The following is a 19,469-nucleotide window of genomic DNA, read 5'->3' on the forward strand; positions in this document are numbered from 1 at the left end:
AATTCATCTGAGTTCACGAAGATGTCAAATTCTGCATAGTTCTATAGCACACTGATTAAAATGGCACCACATTAATTCAGTAAATCAATAAAACCAATCTTTCAAATAAATCAAGTCGCATGGACGGCTTGAGCCAATTGGAGGGCAAGAACGCATTAAAAGTCCCTTGCTACAACGGCATATCTATGTCATGCAGGCAGCACACTGATTTGCTATGTGGATTCCACAATTTGTGGAATGAAAATGATTAATCCATGAAACAATAACCAGGGTGCCAAGAAGGCACATGGTAATTCTATAATGATCAAAGACTCAATTAAATCCTTTTCCATTCTGTTCCCTAAATGCCTCGTCTGTGGCTGCAGAGCAAATGTGTGTTTGGGTGTGTGTGCCTTTGGTGGTCAGTGTATGTTTGTGTGTGTTTGTGTGTGTCTTTTTTGTGTTGTCTTGGGGCTATGGAGTGAACAGAGGTTAAGCTGTGGTCTGGAAACTGTCTTTTTGTGGTCAGATGATGTATGACGTGTGGTTCATGTTCATACTCTAATAGCTAAAGGATGGGAGCACAAGTGGTGTGATAGTAATCTGTATTGGATTATAAACATATTCATATCCTGGTGTATTCTATTAGAAATATGTCCTTCACCCTCCACCATGTAGCTTTTCATGGTGCCCATCAGTAAAATAAATTCTTATAAGATAGCCATTGTATTGTCCCCATTTTAAGTGAAAGAAGCAGAGAATCGCTGCACTGAACTGCATGGAAACAAATCAACAAAAAACTTCACATACCAGGGAAGATTTGCTGAGCATGCATGGCCATTTTAGCAGCATCTTACTTAAAAGGGATACAGTTAAATCCACACCTGGATGCAAGTTGTTGACCACTGTGCAGGTTTACGGGAAAACACCGGACTCTATCCCCTCAATAGCATGGGACATTACAACCTCAATCCTATCTTTTTAATGTTAGGGGAAAATCTCCAGCCTGTGTTACCAGAGTTCACTAGCATTGCCTGTCTCTACAGTAGGGTTAGAATACAGTCGGTCACCGGTCAAAGTCGGGGCAACAGTGAACGTCCATTGCCCTAATTTTGGTAGTGTGCCACTACCCCATTGACAATAGTCAGCCCTCATCGGCGACTTTTCAACTAATTCAGCATGTGGACATGGGGGCAGAGCTTGTTGGCGAGAAATCAGTCTGATTGGCAGTTCAGCTTCAGCTAATCAGTTCACAATAAGAGAAACACAATTGAGAGAGGTCAAGAGGCTGTAAGATCAACCTCAACCTCGTTATATCAAGTAAGATTATTTTTCTAGCTACTGAGCTCTATAACAGAAACGCTTCATAATTGTTTATATTAAAAAGAGCTTAGAGAGAGAGAATATTGGACTTATATCCATCAAATGGCCAGAAACATGTCTCCAAATAAATGCTATTGTTTTGTGTCTACTGGATGTGAAAATAGGCAACACGTTCAGCACATCACCTTTATAAGGTGATGATATGTCAATGTTGTATTAACAGCTTGTTCCACTGCCCCCTAGTGGCAGAAAAAATCGGGTATTAAAAGAAATGTCTTTAATTGCTCTTTAACACCAACTAGTAGTGACAGGCCACAAACTTGATTTCCCCAAAGAAATAATCGGGGTTTTAACCAGTGTTTGTCTGATCACAAACCTAAATGTACCTCAAGGAAAGTCTAATTACACTCTGACTATTTGCATTACACCGATTAACTCGGCACATTTACAGCGTGAACACAGAGACTAACAGAGAGCACACCAGAGTTGTAGTGGATTGATTAAAAAAGCAGCAAAAAGGTTAATACACTGTTGCGCTCATTGACTTTTCTGCACGGTGTCAGAGAGGTGAATCTATGATACCGCAAGTGTGGGTAGTATTTTCCTGTGGTTTGTGTCCATATGTGCAGAGGAGCAGAGGGCATGAAGATTGGAGAGGAGCGGCACAGGACAGTCTCAGGTGAGACATACATAGTCCGACATAATTATAATCCTTAATTAATCCACTCCGGATGCTCTCTCTCTCTCTCTCTCTCTCTCTCTCTCTCTCTCTCTCTCTCTCTCTCTCTCTCTCTCTCTCTCTCTCTCTCTCTCCTCAAGTTCATTGCTCCGGGTGTTTATGGACTTTTTCCATCATGGTGGACCCCCCCTTTTCTGTCTCATCTGGCATCTGCCTACTGTATGTATTATGCTCTAGGTGTTTTTGCAGCTGTTTATGAATATACATGCCCTTTCACACCCTTTGTAAGACACACACACACACACTCACACACACACACACACACACACACACACACCAGTCCAACACCAGATACTCCAAGGGGAGTCAAGCTGACACAAATACAAACCCACCGGAGCCGTCCTCTGTGGAATGACTCAGGTGAACATTGCTGCTTGTAAGGGCCACACACACACACACACACACACACACACACACACACACACACACACAGATGACACTCCTGTTTGTATACACATCTCTCCTGATTCTGCTGCCCGATTGAATGCGTTGATAGCTTAGACGAGGTTGAGGAGCTCCTGTATTAGTCATTGAATGTGAGGGGTCAGTGGCATTAAGCGAGAAGTGGATCAAGTAAACAGAGGCGTAGTGACGGAACGTTGCAGTCCTGTAGCAGCAGATGAGGAGCCTATATGTGGCACTAAGCTGAAGGTAATGAGGACAAAGGTGTCAGTATTGACGCTGGTATAGCGAGAGCACCAGATGTGAGGAGGGGCGACGACAACTCCTGCCTTTACCACTCAGCCCCCCGCTCTGCCCGCTCTGCCCGCTCTGGCCGAGCCAATTAAAGGGGCTCATCCACCACTCGGGTCTGCACCCTCCGTCAAGCTATCAGAAAAACATAAGGATTGATTGAACAAGCTATTAGGTCAATTGATCCCTGTTTCCTTTCATCTGTGTGCTTCAGATAGACAGATCGGACGTGGAAAGCTACTCCAATTACCTGAGGACAAGGGTTTAACAAAGATGGCCTGATGGACCTTCTCTCCATCTTTCTCGCAAGGCTTTCTTTCTAAGCCTCTCCCTGTCACTCTTCTGTGATTCTTGTTTTTTGTTAAATGGTGCCCTCAATCTGTGTCAAAATATATCACAATCCTGCAGAAGTAAAGCTAAACATGTGTTTGTGTTTGCTTCCTGTATCTATAATGAGATATATCAGCAATCATACATTTCTCTGATTGTATGTGTTGTTTGCCACAGGTGCAGAAGGATCAGAATCCATCTCACAGTGTTAAAAGCACCTTTGCCAATTTGACAGGAGCTACCATAACTGATTTATAAAATGTCAGACAACAAGTAAGATTATATTGGTTTGAGATAATTTTCCTCAAGTGCCTTCAAATTGTATCTTGGTACAGGGCCTTGAATACCCATTAAATACATGTTAAGAAATGAAAACTGACTACCATGGAGTGAGCTGATAAGAGGTATTTGAACATGAATAGGAAAATCAGGCAGGCTCAAAAGGGCAATCAAATGTGACATTACAAAAAGCGATTTCAATTTGGTCATCAAAATTGCAGTGGCGCACTTTTTAAACATCAATTTAGAGTCCCCTTCCCCCTTCTAAATCTGTGTAAAACTGAATGAGTTGCTGGTGAGGCTGATTGGTCACATTGATTGAGAATCACTGAGTCTTTTCACTGCTGTACACCAAGTCGTCTCTCTGTCAATAGACACAACCCAAATACACCAGGCACTCAATCCAATGTGTTGCTACATGGGCCCATCCAGCTAATTTAACACCCACTCCATTTATGAAAAAGAGTCCTCATCGATTTTTTCTGTTCATGTGCTCTTGTTGCTCCAGCTCATTTTTCGCCATGCAGGCGCCTACACATGCTCAAGCCTGGCAGCAATTGAATTTAATTAGTGTGTGCTAGGGTTCCTATAAGATTGGCTTCTCAAAGGCCAGAACTTCAGTCTTTCTCCAAATGAAGAAGAGATCACAGAGCACAGAGCCTGCAGATACAGACTGCCATGTGCATGGCTACATTCACAGAAAACTCAAACGGCACAAAGGCCACAAGCTCCAAAATGGACGCACATTGCACATCACTTTTGCACCTCGGCACCACAGCAAAGACAATTTCTGATTGCTGCCCATTATGTACCTCTCCTCTTTTGCTACTGAACTCTGCACTCTTAGCTGCCCTATTCTATTTTATTTCACTCTCTTGTCCTCGCTTTATCCCTCTCTTTCCAATCCACTATTGCATGTTCATGCTCCCAAAATGTAATCTAGCATTTAAGCAGAAAACAGCCAACACATTATGAAAAGCCTCAGAAAACACAATAGGATATTTTTGATTGCAATAATTAGCCCAACAACAGCTGTTTAAAACCATTTCCAGTGTGTTTTGTCGGCCGTGATAAAACACTGAACCACAAAAACTGTCATTACGGCATCATAATGGCTTTCCTGTCAGGACAAGCCTTATCAGGCTAGTGACAACCAAAGAGCAGCCACTGCCAGGTAAACTGTTCTGCTTACGAAGGGAAGCAGCTACCTACATTTCTAGGTCAGTCCAGTGAAGGACTGCCCTACAGAGACATAGGATTTTACTTGTAAAGGGCATAAAAGATCAGAGAATTCATGCATCCTAGCACTTCCATATCCATCACTGGATACCCTGCCCTAATGAGATGGAATAGGTTGAAGACAGCTCACTGATCACCCACTAAAATTAAACTACAATGGGCCATTTTCATTTTCAACTTATTCTGATAATAACATCTACCAATCTGCATCCATTTTATTACAAATGTCAGTAAATATGTAAAGTTGAGGCAATTTATTTAAATACATCTTGTGTAAAGACATTCAAATTTCCTTTTTAACAACTCCACTGAGTTATTCCATGTTACTATACAGTCATTGTGTTTTATTTACTGGAACTTGATAGGCCAATTGTTATACTACAAAGCTAATTGGAGGCGTGCATCTGTATTTAATGACCTAGCCTCATAGTCAGTGCCTTACCATAGGAAAATCCAAGAAATTTAGCAAAGACCTCAGAAAAAGAATTGTAGACCTCCATAAGTCTGGTTCTTCCTCCAGAGAAATGCCCCTGGTCCCAAGAGCGCTTTTAATTGTACAGGTATAAAATTCCTTGAACAACACAGACAGCGAATCTTTCATGAAGAAGATGAAAATAATCTCCTAGGGCTGAACAAACCTTGGTCCGTAAGGTCCAACTGATGCCCAAGACAACAACAAATAGCTGGTAAAGAAGTTCAAGGCAGGATCTACCAATGTAAATCCACTATTAGGAAAGCCATACATACATTGCAGATGATCACCAGGACAAAGACATAGCCATTTGGAGGAATGAACAAATGCCATGTGTGGACCGAAAGGAGGGAGGCTTTTCATCCAAATAACACCTTCCCAGCTCTGAGGCCCTGGAATGGCAGCATTATGTTTAGGGGTTGATTTTGAAATTATCTCTTATGGAAACTAAGGGCACTCAGAGAGAGTAGACCTTCCATAAATGCCATGCCAACTATTTTGCATTGTCAATAAAAGTGAGGAAATTTTGTTTATCCTCCCCATGATTCTGAGCCGCGCAAAAATCTAATGGGTTTTTCCTTGGCCCATGCTACACCCTTCGACAATTTTCCTGAAAATTGGGACAGAAGGTTTTCTGTAATCCTGCCGACAAATAGACAAACATGACCTCCTTGGTGGAGGTAATAAACTACACATATGCCCTATTGCCTCAACACAAGGAATGTATGGTAAAAAATAATTGTTTAAACGTCTTTAACCAAGGTGCATTTAAATATATGGACTCAACTATATTGATGGAGTGGCAAAGGCCGTTTCAAAATTGTTGGGTTAAAGGTCGCAACTGGTAGCCCAGTTATCAACATGATTTGGAGTGCAATGTCAAAATAACTTTTTGAGAAAAGGTCAAAAATTGACATCTAGATACATCTAGATACAATTCAATCTTGCAAAGGGTTGTTTTGAATGGATTATGATTGCAAATAATCTTCAGAATTATAAATCAATACGGACGATGAACGTGATTGTTCAAAAAAAATTCCCCTGTACAACGGACAATGAGAAGCCAGGGACCAGCAGACTAGCTGGAAAGGCTTCTAATCAGATATCATATCTGGGAGCCTTTCATCGTCGAAAGGCAATGATGAGATTAAGTTTATCATCAGAATATACTGCCGTGCCAGGTTAGAAGTCATTTGTCCTGTACTGGCACTAAAGATTTCCAATCACTAAACCAATGTCTGCTGGAGGTTGAACAAGCTTACAGTGACAGCATGTGTGTACAGTAAGAATCAGTGTATGTGTGTGTTAAGACTACATCCGCAGATATGTGGATATTCTGAATATACAGGGGTGCAAATTCAATTCTTAATCTACTCGTCCAAGTTTGTGACAAGACGAACAAAAAGGAAAAGCGATGGGAAAAAATAAGTCGACGGTTATGTATTTTGTGCTTGTGTGGTTGTATGTATATAGGTTTATCTTCGTTATTGTTCCTTTTGTGCCCTAAAATTTAAATGCAGCATGTTTTTCCCTGAATTTTGCATTCTTGTGGATAAGAATAATACTATACTTGAGTTGCCTAAAAGGTTGCTTTAATTAGTAGATCATCGTAACAACTCCTCATTTTGGTGATCTGTAATGGTTTTCTGTATACTTTTTTTATGTTTTAATAAATCAAAACTGATAAGGTAACAATAGTAGCTCCAGTTTAATTGTATGTTGAGATGATGGACAAAATAGAAAACTTAAAATAATTTTTGTCAAAATGAGAACATAATTCATTGGTTTTGTGAATTCTTACACCTGTGGTAGATAATCTGTTTTTCTCTGCCTTTAATGATGTTATCTGTTACTCCCATTGCAACTGTAGAATAATGTGCTGCTACTAAACACCCCACTCATTTTCATTTCACATCATCCTATGCGTGAAAAAAAGATGTATGTGTCCTTCACCGATTTAGGACAAATCTCCATGTAGTGTCAAAATCAACAATACTTTGGTGACATGTAGAGCTCATTATTTGTCCCTTGCTGTGATTAATAATCATGCTGGGGAAATGTTATCATGATCCCAAAAGCTTTCAACATCTTTTAAAAGCTGGTATGTTATTCTATTATTATTCTTTGAACCAGCACAGATGCAATACATTTAACTGTCCTGAGGGTGTGAAACAGCATAGGTCATTTTTTTTTAAATTCATAGCAGCGCTGTATTTTTCTGCTTGTTTTCTATTAACCTATTCATTTAGTCAGCTTTGTCAAAGAGCTATAGGGGATACATACATATTGCAAAAAGGAGAGAGTAACAAAAAATCCAAAAGCAACATACTCTCACTTTGGCCTCAGAGCACTGTTCTTATTCATAAAAATAGCGTGTCTGTGTGTAGGTGTGCGCATACGTGTATGTGCATCCACTCACACTCTATGAAAGCATGAGTCTGTGGATTTGTCGTGCACACATGCACGTTTTTTGAAGATAAATGCATTTGACAAATGAGAATAATTCAGTTATTCTGTGCAAAGACACAGGCAGGTTCTGCATACCGTATTTCTTTCACAGCTTGTACCTTCAACAGAATAACATGGTCGTCAAATTCTGACCACAGTATTGCAGAGCCTTCCGAAACGGTGAACTCACACTAAAATAAATCTAATTATGATTAGTGACTTATTAAAAGTCTGACGATCATTAATGCCATGCTAATGTACAACTATTATTCACCCATTGAAAGCCGAGAATAATTTTTCTGATGGTGATGTGACACACAGACAAGGGGGAAATAAATCCTTCTGTCTTCCCGGGGAGAGTGTTTGGCAGTAAACCAATTCCAAGTCTGGCTTCTTGAATGCCCAGATAACGCAATCAGACAGTTGCAATATTGCTGTTTTACCACCTGAAGAATTTGAATTTCATTCAGCCCCTTCAGAATAGTAGACATGCCAATTTTTCCCCAAGAATTGGCAGGACAAACACAATGCACCCCGGTGAAATGAGGAAAAGGCTTACGAGCAGAAAATAACTGTTTTCAGAGTCTTTCTGCCTCCTCAGGTTCAATTTTATTATAATAACACACAAAGAAAAACATGTTTAATTTCTTCCATAATAACTACAATGTAGGCTGCTGATGCAATTTTATTAGATGTTTTATTATTAAATTGGGAATTAGTTCATACAAAGGTCCCTCAGTTTTCATCATATGAACCCTTAAATATTGCAGGGTCAAATTTGATCAAATCTGTGAATGGGAGGGTTTTTCCTGCTCTTGTTTTATGTTGTATGAATGTGATGTATTAAGACATTATTGATGTGTCATTCCTATATATTATCCAATTGAAATTTCAGATACTTAAATTTGGGAACACCCTGGAACATGACTCCTGGGGCTCCCTGGACCCCTCTGAGAGCAGCTGGCCTATAGGTAATGATTTGATGAGGGACAGGATTAATGGTTTGTCTGGGACATGGGGGATTGGGCAGAGGAGTTCACTCTGGGATCGGACACTTAGCTCTGATGCATTTCTTCCTCAATAGTCAATGAGGTATTTCATTTATTTCTCTCTGGGAAGGAATTTGTGCTCGATAAAAAAAAAAGAATGATGAGTGGGATGTTTGGTAAAAATCACATGTGTAACCAAGATCTTAGGACATCACTTTTACTTGTCTACTTTTTCAGATGATCTAATCCATCCAGGAAAGACTTAGGCTAGTTCATCACTTTCTACATTATTGGCTATTTAACAGCCTCATAATAACCCCTGTTTTTTTTCCCAGGGTCATATGCCTACATTTGCCAAACGGATTTCTTCCCCCACCACTTTGCTTTAATGGGACAAGGAAACTGAATCTCCTCTACTCCGTGACCGTACGTATTAATCAAAATTGCCAAAAGATATTTCATTGTGCAGGCCACGGTTCGATGCATCGTCCCACAAACGGGACACTCAAATTTAGAGCATCTAGCACGCATTTTAAATAGGACGCGACTGCTGTTGAAGCAGCGTAAAGACGAACTCCGTATGTGTCAAAGCATAAAATATTAACAAATAAATCGGCTTACACGCCTCAACACCTCACGCAGCCTGATACTGTACGCCTGGGTGGCGTACATTACATGCTGTTATTGCCGCACTCGTATTAAGAACATATATTACATGAAAACTGTTCTTCGTTCCTACCTTGATTCCTCCAATCTCCTTTTCCTTGATTGCTCAGTGTGTCTCATTCATTCTCGGTTCCCTCCTCACTTGCCTCATCTCCTTCTCTCCCCCTCTGGTTCGTTTTCTCCTCTTTGGTCCCGTCTTCGTGCGGATGCATAAGAATTAAAAATTAATAGCCTGCTATCTTAAAGACAAACCGACGAAAAACAAAAAAAGGAGAGGAGGAAAAAATCCCCCGATTAAAAATCTGAAAAGGCAGTGGGGGGGAAATCCTCACGGACAGAGCAGATTCTCACGAAAATGCGCCCGTGTGGGCATCAAAATAAATAACAGCGACGACACCATTGTCCTGCTTAACAACAGTAACAACATGCGAGTTACTACAGAACAACGTTAAGAGGTGACGGAAATGTCAAACTGAAGTGGAACATTAACACAATTGAAGTTGTAATCGTGCCCGTCCGCCCGTTGCTGGTTAGATGATGAGCGTGTGAGCAAATGTGCCACCGTCGCAAAACGTCTGCGTAAGACAAATCAGACTCTTGGATGTCTGGTATGTATCTGTTCACAGGACGCGTCCCTTTTCAAACTGTAGACTATTCATGTTCTGTGGTCTCAAAAAAAAGCCTCCGGTTTGAAATCACCCGTCGGTATTCGGATAGTCTACACAGACCAACTGCGGCTCTCTTGTGCGTCCTGACGCACCGAGCGAATCACTCCTCTATAGTTTCCCTCTTCGTCGGCAGGCAGCGCACACTCTCATCAGGACCATTCACACGGTATTTTCAACCACTGCAGTTCTGCATCAGGCCTATTTCAACCTAGCGCATTCAACACAGCCTTTCACATACATTTTGTCGGCCTAAAAGACAGTTTTTATAACTAGCCCAGACTTAAAGCAGGACAAATGTGCAATTTCTGCCCGCCCAAGATCGCTTCTTCAGTATAACACTAGATCTTTCTGTCTTTTTTTGGTTTCCTAACTCACATGATTTCCCAAGGTGGGGTCCAGGAACCATCATACGTCCTTGAAATGGTCATTTGTGGTTGCCCTGCAAAAATACTGTTTCAATTTACTAGTGCCATTCTCCAAAAGTGCCAGCATGAGAAAATAGATTGCAAACTTGATTCAAATGTTAACTACCCCCACAGTTATCTCCTAACTCACTGTGACACATTTATTACTTTATTAATTCTGTTAAGTGATTTCTAACAACTTAAGTCTTCTCATATGCGGTTTCTTCAGATATGTTTTTATCAAATATATGGGTTTGCACAGCCCATAAACCAACAGTCAGTACAATGTGCGAGGAATAATGCTCACAGGGATTTTTGGCAAGGTAGAGTTACAAAATATGAGAAAACGCTGCACCAGTGGTAGCTTTATGTGGCATTTTATAATACTACCCTATGAAAATTTCTGAAAAGTGGTCATTATAAAGTACAGCATATATCAACCTAGTGGTATTTTGTCATGATATCATTTTCAAAAGGGTCCCTTGACCTCTCACCTCAATATTATCCGAATAAAAATGGGTTCTATTAGTACGAGTCTCCCCTTTACAGACATGCTCACGCAGTTTGGAGCAAACAAGCAATCTTGGCCTGTTCAATATGGCATATTTGAATATTTCTGCATACTGGTGTCCCTAAACAGTCTTGGAGTTATATCAATTTAGTATGACTGGAAAGCTGAGCCTCTTGTAAATTCAGTGAGCCCAATTTGATTGTGTGAAATTGTTAGTTGTCATTTCACTGTCGTGAGACATGTTTTTATACTAAATCACAGCATGGACTTTTATATGGTGTTTATGGAATCTATGTATGCATGTTAACATGGTATTTATTCTTTAGGTTATGTTCAGAGGAAAAGTTTTGTGTTAAACAATAGTACGTAATGCAAAATCACTGTGTCACAACATTTATAGGGATGCTAATTATAAAAAAACTTTTATAAAAAACATATAGTCTGAGCTATATCCCCACCAATTTCCAAAGATAAAGGTTCACTAATAAGAGTGAACCATCAGTTTAAAGTTCTTTACTTTATTCTGTTCTATGTACAGTTTTTTTTTAAAGTATTTTTCGGAATGGTGTTATAAATTGAGTGTCAACACACAGACAGCTACCACCACTGCAATGCTATCACATATTTTCTAGCGCTATGGATGTATACATTGCCAAAAATCATTGTGATGCTACCAGTGGCCCAATTTTGGGGTCCTGGCTCACAGACTAATAGCCAGAGCTCTAATCCAGGATGACCGTGCCTTATTCAGTGTTTTCACTGGTCTTTATCATCAGGTCTGTTTTTTTGAAGAGGAGGAGACCACTGCAGATGATTCGGCTCCTGAGAAATAAAAAAAAACATGAATGATGAACGCTGGAAAAAGCTGACAGCAATGACGGCAATGTTGGTGAAAACAACAACTCCCATGACCCCAAGCTACTTCCCGATGTCACGGAACGCCTTCTTTTGTTATTCTTTTGATTGAGAAACACCCTAGTAGCAGAAAATTACATATTGTTTGTTTAGAAACAGACCACATTTTATAAGCCAGAGGTGAGACCTTAGTGTTGCAGTACAGGACAGTGTATTTAAGGTAATGTTAAGGTAAGGTAAGATTTACTTAACGATTGAACCATTTTCTTACTCTAGGCCTATTCTCAGGGAAAAAAGCCGTAATAACACCGTGTCAGAATCATATACTTGCAACAGTACAACTACAACAGCTCATCTATATTAGCATAGGGGTGTATTCTTCACTTAAGTGCACCATCACAAATTCAAATCAATCTCAGTGGGCTTTTTATATTTTTTCAGTAGTTTTACCGCGCTGCAGACAACCTAATGTCAAAGCAGTGATTCTCAGAGGGGAAAAAATCCTTCTAAAATAGTGTGCTGCCCCTGTGCACAGGCACTAATAGATTTTTCTAAAGATTATTTTTTTGGATATTTCAGACAAGTTGCTGAAGTATTAAGATCACTGTGGTAAAGACGTGTCATAAACTGTCAGTTCAGGGGCTTTTCAGGATGTTCACAGGTGAGAGCAAAAACAGAAAATGATCATAGGAAAACAAAAGGTAAGAAAAAGTTACAACCCTTTACTGGAACATGATTAAGCTACTGTACTCCACAAGACACCCTAGGGTGAGTGAATGAGTCGAAGGATGACACAAAGAAAAAAAAAACGTTTTGAGCACAGTTGGAATTTCTAGCACTGAAAGTACATGTAATTCGTCATGCTACCACGACACTACCAGCATGTACCACTAAGTAGTCAGTCTGTCAATGCGTATTTGTCAGTGTTTGTGAGAGACTATACAAGACTCTTGCGAATAGATCTTCAAATTCTGCAAACCTCCTTTTGGAGTCTCTTCACATGACTATAACATAATTCACCACAGTGCAGGTTGGTACTGGTATCCAGCGCAAAGTAATTAACAAATGACTACAATATTTGTTAGTAATCAGCTATCTTGTCTTATTTCTCTATCTGACACACTGAAGGGTTTATATACAGTATGATGTTTACGAAAAAGTAAGTCTTCATGCCACACTATACCATATGATATACTGTTTCCTGTATTTCCACTGCATCACTGATGTCATATACCACATTTGTATGTTATGTACAGTATTGTGCTTATCATATACATCCCCACAGCACAGAGGAATGTGAATCACCAGGAGGAAGCAATATACAGTTATGATTATATTTTATGCTAGAAGGTTAAGCACATTGAGTGCATAGTGCATAATACACACACATCCAGATAAAATTCAAACATTTGCACTGTTACCCAAGGACTCCATTACAAGAGTCCAGCCTAGCCCTCACATTAAATGGTTAAGATTAGCCTGCCTATTTTCGTACAGAACAAGTTTCTGAGGAGATTCATCGAGCTATTAATTGTCTTCTTCCTAAAGCTTTAACTCCCTGCTTAATTGCAACAGTTGTTATAGTGCCTGGCAATTGAAAAAAAAACTGCAAGTATACATTTACTGCTATGGAAGTGTCACTTGTATAGTTTAGGCCAACAAACCTCATATGGACCTATGGCCTGGTTCCACACAATCAGTACTTGTACATCAGTGAAGAGCGGCTACGTAACAGCATCCACCCTATTGCTTGTACTTCTTTTACTTTGACCATACCCCAAGGACATGTCAAATCATGAAACAATGTTTTTCTGATTTATTATTAAAGCATTCTGTTCTACTTGCATTTTTGCAGCCTCTTGAATTTGGCACTGATGTCCTTTTCTTTGACAATATCCATAAATACATACATAAAACGTTTTAAAGTAACCTTTTAACCATAACAGGCATGGTTTTCTTTTGAAGTGACACTATAGTACAAACTTTAAAATAATATGTTCTTTCTCCTGAAAATGAAAAGTATAAATAATTAAGAATTAAATAAACCTTTTCTCAGTTCAACTCTGGTTTCTGGAGAGCCATGAAAAAGCTCAATGTGCTCTGATCGTCAATATCTTTAAATGACGTCTGCTAGCCTCTGCGACGGTCCCTAGCTATCACTCAAAGTGACCACGTCCTTAATTATGCATAACTGTAAGTCTTAATATATTTTTAAAGGTGTGAGTTGTATTAAAGTTCACTCCCGTACAGTTGTCAGGAACAGGGAACTTGGCTATAAAAAACCAAAACCGTTTGTAGTAATCATGTTTATTTTTGCTGTAAAGTTGAGCATTTTAAAATGGAGGTCTACAGGGATGAACTCACTTTTGGGGGCAGTCTCAAGTGGCCATTTGAGGAATTGCAGTTTCTGGCACTTTGGTGTTGACTTAATTTTTCAGGCCCGATTTATGGTCCAATTCTACTTACTGTCCATCCGAGTGCCCAATGATGAAGTATAATAAACGAAACGATAATATTGGACATGTAAGGGAAATTTTATGTTGTTTTAAGGCAGATGTTTTTGTGCATCTTGGTACTATTTTGTTTTGATGTCAAAATAAAGAATGTACCTGTTTTGTTTATTTATTTATTTTAGCTCATCTTTGCCAAGACTGATAATAAATCTTGATTAAGCTCAGTCTTCGGTCTCCAGGTAAAATCCATGTTGGCTACACTTCTAGATGAGTGCCAGATCAGCTTAACTTCCATATCACAAGCAATGATTACACCAGTCCGCAGTGCTTGCTGAAAGTTTTCTCTGAAAATGCTTTTGTCAGTTTCTATTATGATAGCTAATACTGCGCTCTAAAGAATGGGTTTGACATGCCTTTCCCACTTAGAGTAGGAGCTGTGTGACAGAAGGCTACTGTGTTATACTGCTCTCAAATCCAGTCAGTTGACCTTCATGGGCCGCCTGACTCATTGCACCAATAAACAGCTAGCATAATGGAGTTTGTGCTCCATAACAAACTAACACTATGAGGACTTTTTTCAAGATCACATGTTATTCATGCAAAGTCACAGTGCTCTGTGCATCTCTTACTGTACAGAATGAACCATAAAACCAAACAGATTTACATCATCAAGTCATGCTTTGCACAGTTTGAGCAGTTCTTCATCGCACCCTGGTTTCTTAGCAACAAAAATGATTACGTGCTGACAAGCAGTTGTCCCTTGTTACAAATACTGCAGCTCTCACTGCTTGATCACTTAACTCACAAATAACATAATGGTAGAAAGTCAAATGGTCAAAGAGAAATATATGTACAAATTACTCTATAAAGACTTCTACATGCTCTTTACTTGGTTATAGAGTTATATAAATGCAGTCCATTTGCAAGACTGAAGCGTATTGCAGTGTCGATAATGCAGGCAACATTTATGTTAAGGTTAGTGTTGTCTCCTAAAGCCTAAAAACTAGACAAATATGCCATGTTTCATGACTTCTGGCAGATAGGTCTGGCCACTCTCCCATACAGACAGATTTCCAGTCAAACTGGCCGTGGGTGGGCCAGTCACAACCGTTTATCTCATGTGGGGCGAGTTTAAAACAATGACTGACAGATTTCTCAGTCCAGTCTGCAAGTCGGTTCAGTGCAAACAGTGCCTTTAAATGAGCCATCAGTACTTCTGTAAGGTTGTGATGTCACAACTATACTATATATAGGTAGAAAGTGCTGCTACAGTGCTGTTACAGTAATTCCCTGGCTGCAATGATTGTTCAGAGATGCCAAGAGTGCAGATGCAGAAGACCCGCAAAACACTGAACAATCAGAGCAGGCTTTTTTGGAAGGAGGGCTTGAAGAGACAGACACTAAAACTGATCGTTTTAGACAGAGAAATGAAATGAGAAAAGAAAGATGTAAGAAATGTGTATTTTGAACATTAAAGCATGTAAACATGTTCTAGCAGAAACCCAAAATACAAGTATGAATCTGAACATAAGAAATGAGTATATGGGACTATAATAATAATGTGATATGGCTGTATTGTCTGCCAAAACACAGGAAAGGAAGGAGTCCAGCCACATTTAAAGTAAACTTTAATTTTTAAACACCACATTATAAAAACTTTACAGCTTTTACCCAAATAAAATGATCCAGATAAGTGTTGATAACTGCAGTGGGTAAAATACACAGGAGATGGGAAAAATGAAAGATTGTCCAAGATAAGAGCCTGCCACTTTGTAGCTTTGTAGTGGTTTTGTACTGGTGTGCAGAGACGCTCTAGCACTGAATATATTTATTCAGGCTCAACCATGACTGTGACAATTTCAGTCATTGTTAATAATAATTATTTTTGTTCACTTGTGTTCCATGTTGCATTTATATTCTCAATAGAGCAATGTCTTGCATGATAACAAAGACATTATCAACAAAGCATCAGTGGTGCTGTTGCCTGAATATTTCAGGGTTTTTTTCTAAAAAAGGAGGAGAAAATGGAGTCATACAGCTGGCATATTTTAATTTGTTCTAGCTCATGTTTGATTAATGCCAATTTTTCCTAGTCAGAGCTCATGTTTATGCAGCACCATTATTTACATAACACCTTGCCCTATTTGCAAATAGCTCCTATTTTCACAGTTATACAGATTCTTGTTGGTAAATTATATCTTTCACCACAGAATCCTTTGTTTTTATTATGAGACCTTGTTATGAAAGTAAATTACATATTTCAGTGTGCTGTATAAAATAATCTGTTTAAATGATGTGTATTTGTTTTTGTTGGAGTACAATAATTTGTTATAATGAGTTAAGGACTGATATGACTGATATTCATTACTTGTATATTAAAGGGATTAGTGTATTACCTTCCGTAGATGGCGATCGGCACACCCCCAGTTGTGAGAAGCGAACAGGAGGACAGAAGCTAAGAAATGTACTGCTGTAGATGGGGGCAGCCTCTCAATGTATTTTAGCCACTTAAAATAAGCTTTCAAAAACAATATGTATCAGTTTAAGTGTACACTATACTTAGAATATTTGATCTGCTTTACCTTGCCGTCGGACAGCTCTATTTAAGTTTAAGTTGGGGCAGCTGAAGCCATCATTTATGCTCTCCTCAAAGCCACCAAACTGCAAAAACAGCAATCTTGGAACCCAACGGCTACCTGTCCGATGACAATTTAACCTCTAGGGTCAACGGCTAATATTTCGATCTTTCCAGTCCGGACCAAGACTTCCTATTCCGAGCAGCATTGTCTACGGTCTGATTAGCATCTTGAGATGCGAGAATAGAGTTGGAGTTGGGAGACGGCATCTCTATAATAACAAAAAGCTAATAAATAAGCTGCATCCTCGTCAGACAATAATGGATGGGTTCCATGATTGCCAATATGTTCTGCCTCATTTGCTTACCACAGGGACTGTTTACCTGCATGCAACGTGATTGGTAAATACTACTCATACTACAAACAGCAATCAAACTGCTTCTGCTACCCAAATCTAGTCCTGTTGCCTAAAGATTATACATTCCTATGCAGTGTCAGTTTATAAAGATCAGATATTTCACCTTGCAGAACACTGGAGTTGCTGGTCGACTGCTGCTTCAATTAGTTAGCAGCGTTCTGCAAGGTAAAATTACTTTTTTTGTCAATGGAGTCTGGTGCTTTCAAAAAATCCAAAATTTGCCTCTAAAAGCTGCAATGGATTTTATCAAAATGCATTTGATTCATACAAATCACTATTATGCACTTTGTATTATATTGGTGGCACATTAATCTAGTGAATTTGGGGTAGGTTGATCTCCCCCAAATTCGCTAGTAGGAGGTTCCACTTTGACAGGCATTCCAGTGAACTATGCCTAGTTGGAGGTCTGAAACTTCAGACCTCCTATGGCACTGGAACACAGCATTTCTCTCTCACCGCACGTGTCGGGGGAGGAGGGAGCATCAGAGGTCATGCAGGGGAAGATGGTGGCACTGCAAGAAAGGTAAGAATTGCTTTAAATCATAATAAAGATTCAGTATCCTCTTTATGATCAAAATAAAAACAGAGTAGAGAATAACAGGAGGAAGTCTTTGTGGCCTTTTGTGCATGCCCTGTACTATACATACAGTGTAGTACAAGGCTTGTGGGCGTAGATATGAATACAGAGGAAAGGAAACTGTATGGCACTTCTAGTAGTGAAAGGGGAAGAAACCAATGAAAATGGTTTAAAAGTCCAACAAAGCCAAACAGACTTCAGTGTTTGGAGCCAGCAAAGCGTTGGTGTAACACCTCAGCTTTTATATAGCAACCCTGTGACCGTTGAAGCGCTTTTCCCATCATGCTCTTTCCATTGGATGGATGTTCACAGTAAATGCAGCATTTCAACATTTTCAGAGACCACATCCATAAAGACACCTCCACCACCCCTCTCTCTTTCTCATTTTTTCTCTCGCTCCCTTTCGCACTCACCCTCTCAATCTTTTTCTCTTTTTCACTCGCTGTCTCTCTGTCTCTCTTTCCTTTTTGCAATATGACATAGTCCATTATCTGCTCTTAGTACTAATTGGTGTATTAACGCCATGCTGTGGGTGACACAGTGAGAGAGAGGGAGGGAGGGAGAGAGACAGACAGAGAGAGAGAGAGGAGAGAGAGAGAGAGAGAGAGAGAGAGAGAGAGAGAGAGAGAGAGAGAGAGAGAGAGAGAGAGAGAGAGAGAGAGAGAGAGAGAAAGAGAGAGAGACGCAGGATGAATATGGATGAGCAACAGGACGGGGGTGAGGCTCTGGGGGAGGCAAGTACGGAATGATTCTGCCAGAGTGAGAGAGAATGGGAGGCCAAGGTAAATCTTTTCAGCTACACAAGTGGTTAAGAGCAGCATGGCAAAATGACGAGTGAAAGGGAAAAAAAGAGAACCATTCTATAATGGCTTCTGTTTTTTTTTTCAGTTGGCCTTCTCTGTATCCCTTTCTATCCTGCTCTCACCGTCACCACTTTCAACCCAATTATCCACTCTCTCTGGCGCCACTGGCAGCATATGGAAATGTAAATTGCAGGCGAGATGGTTTTTTTTTTTCAAAGCTGTAGAAGGTAAGCAGCTCTTGAGGATGGGGAGAGTAGGAGGAAGAAAAGGTAGAGATGACAAACAAATGAAACTGAGGGACCGCCTTTAGTCCCAATAGCTTGTCAGTATTGCTACTCTATCAGATACACAAATCCGCCCACGGTAGCAAATCTAATAGACTGAGGATGATTTCTGCTGCTACACACATACACAGTGAAGCCAAAACAAAGTTTATATACAAAGCTCATACATTAGCCATGCTATTGTATCTACGGTGGGACTTGATTTTGGACACTTTCAGAGTCGTTCAAGGTCCCATTAGGGATTTCTGTTTCATAGTTTTCACAGTAAATAATCAGGGAATTTATTCAACAGTATGGAAGGAAAAAATACACACAAGCATTATTTTTTCCTGCACATTAAACATGTAAGCCTACTTTATATTGGAAATAGAGGGCACAACACATACCATTAGAACCAGAGTTACATCCTGTTAACTACTATATATCCCCTCAGCTTATTAACGTCACATTCGCTAGTTAATTTTGTTTTTACCTTGACTTGAGCATAAAGGTGTGGATCATTATCTTGAAGATGTGGGAACACATTCAAAGTGTGCAGACACTCGATGGCCATCTTCTTCAACAACTCCCTGGTTATTTTGTAGATATCCAAAGTGCTCTCATGCTGCCGATTTCTGGAATGGCAGGTCCCACTGACAGTTTTACAGCTTTTTTTTCAATGATTCAGTTGAGTGGCATGATTCTCTCACACACGAGGCAAACCAGCGAACATGTGTTAGATGACTCAAAAGAGGTGATTTCACCACACACAGACAACGTGATT

The sequence above is a fragment of the Echiichthys vipera genome (genome assembly GCF_963691815.1).
Source record: "Echiichthys vipera genome assembly, chromosome: 17".
NCBI classification, from domain to species: Eukaryota; Metazoa; Chordata; class Actinopteri; order Perciformes; family Trachinidae; genus Echiichthys; species Echiichthys vipera.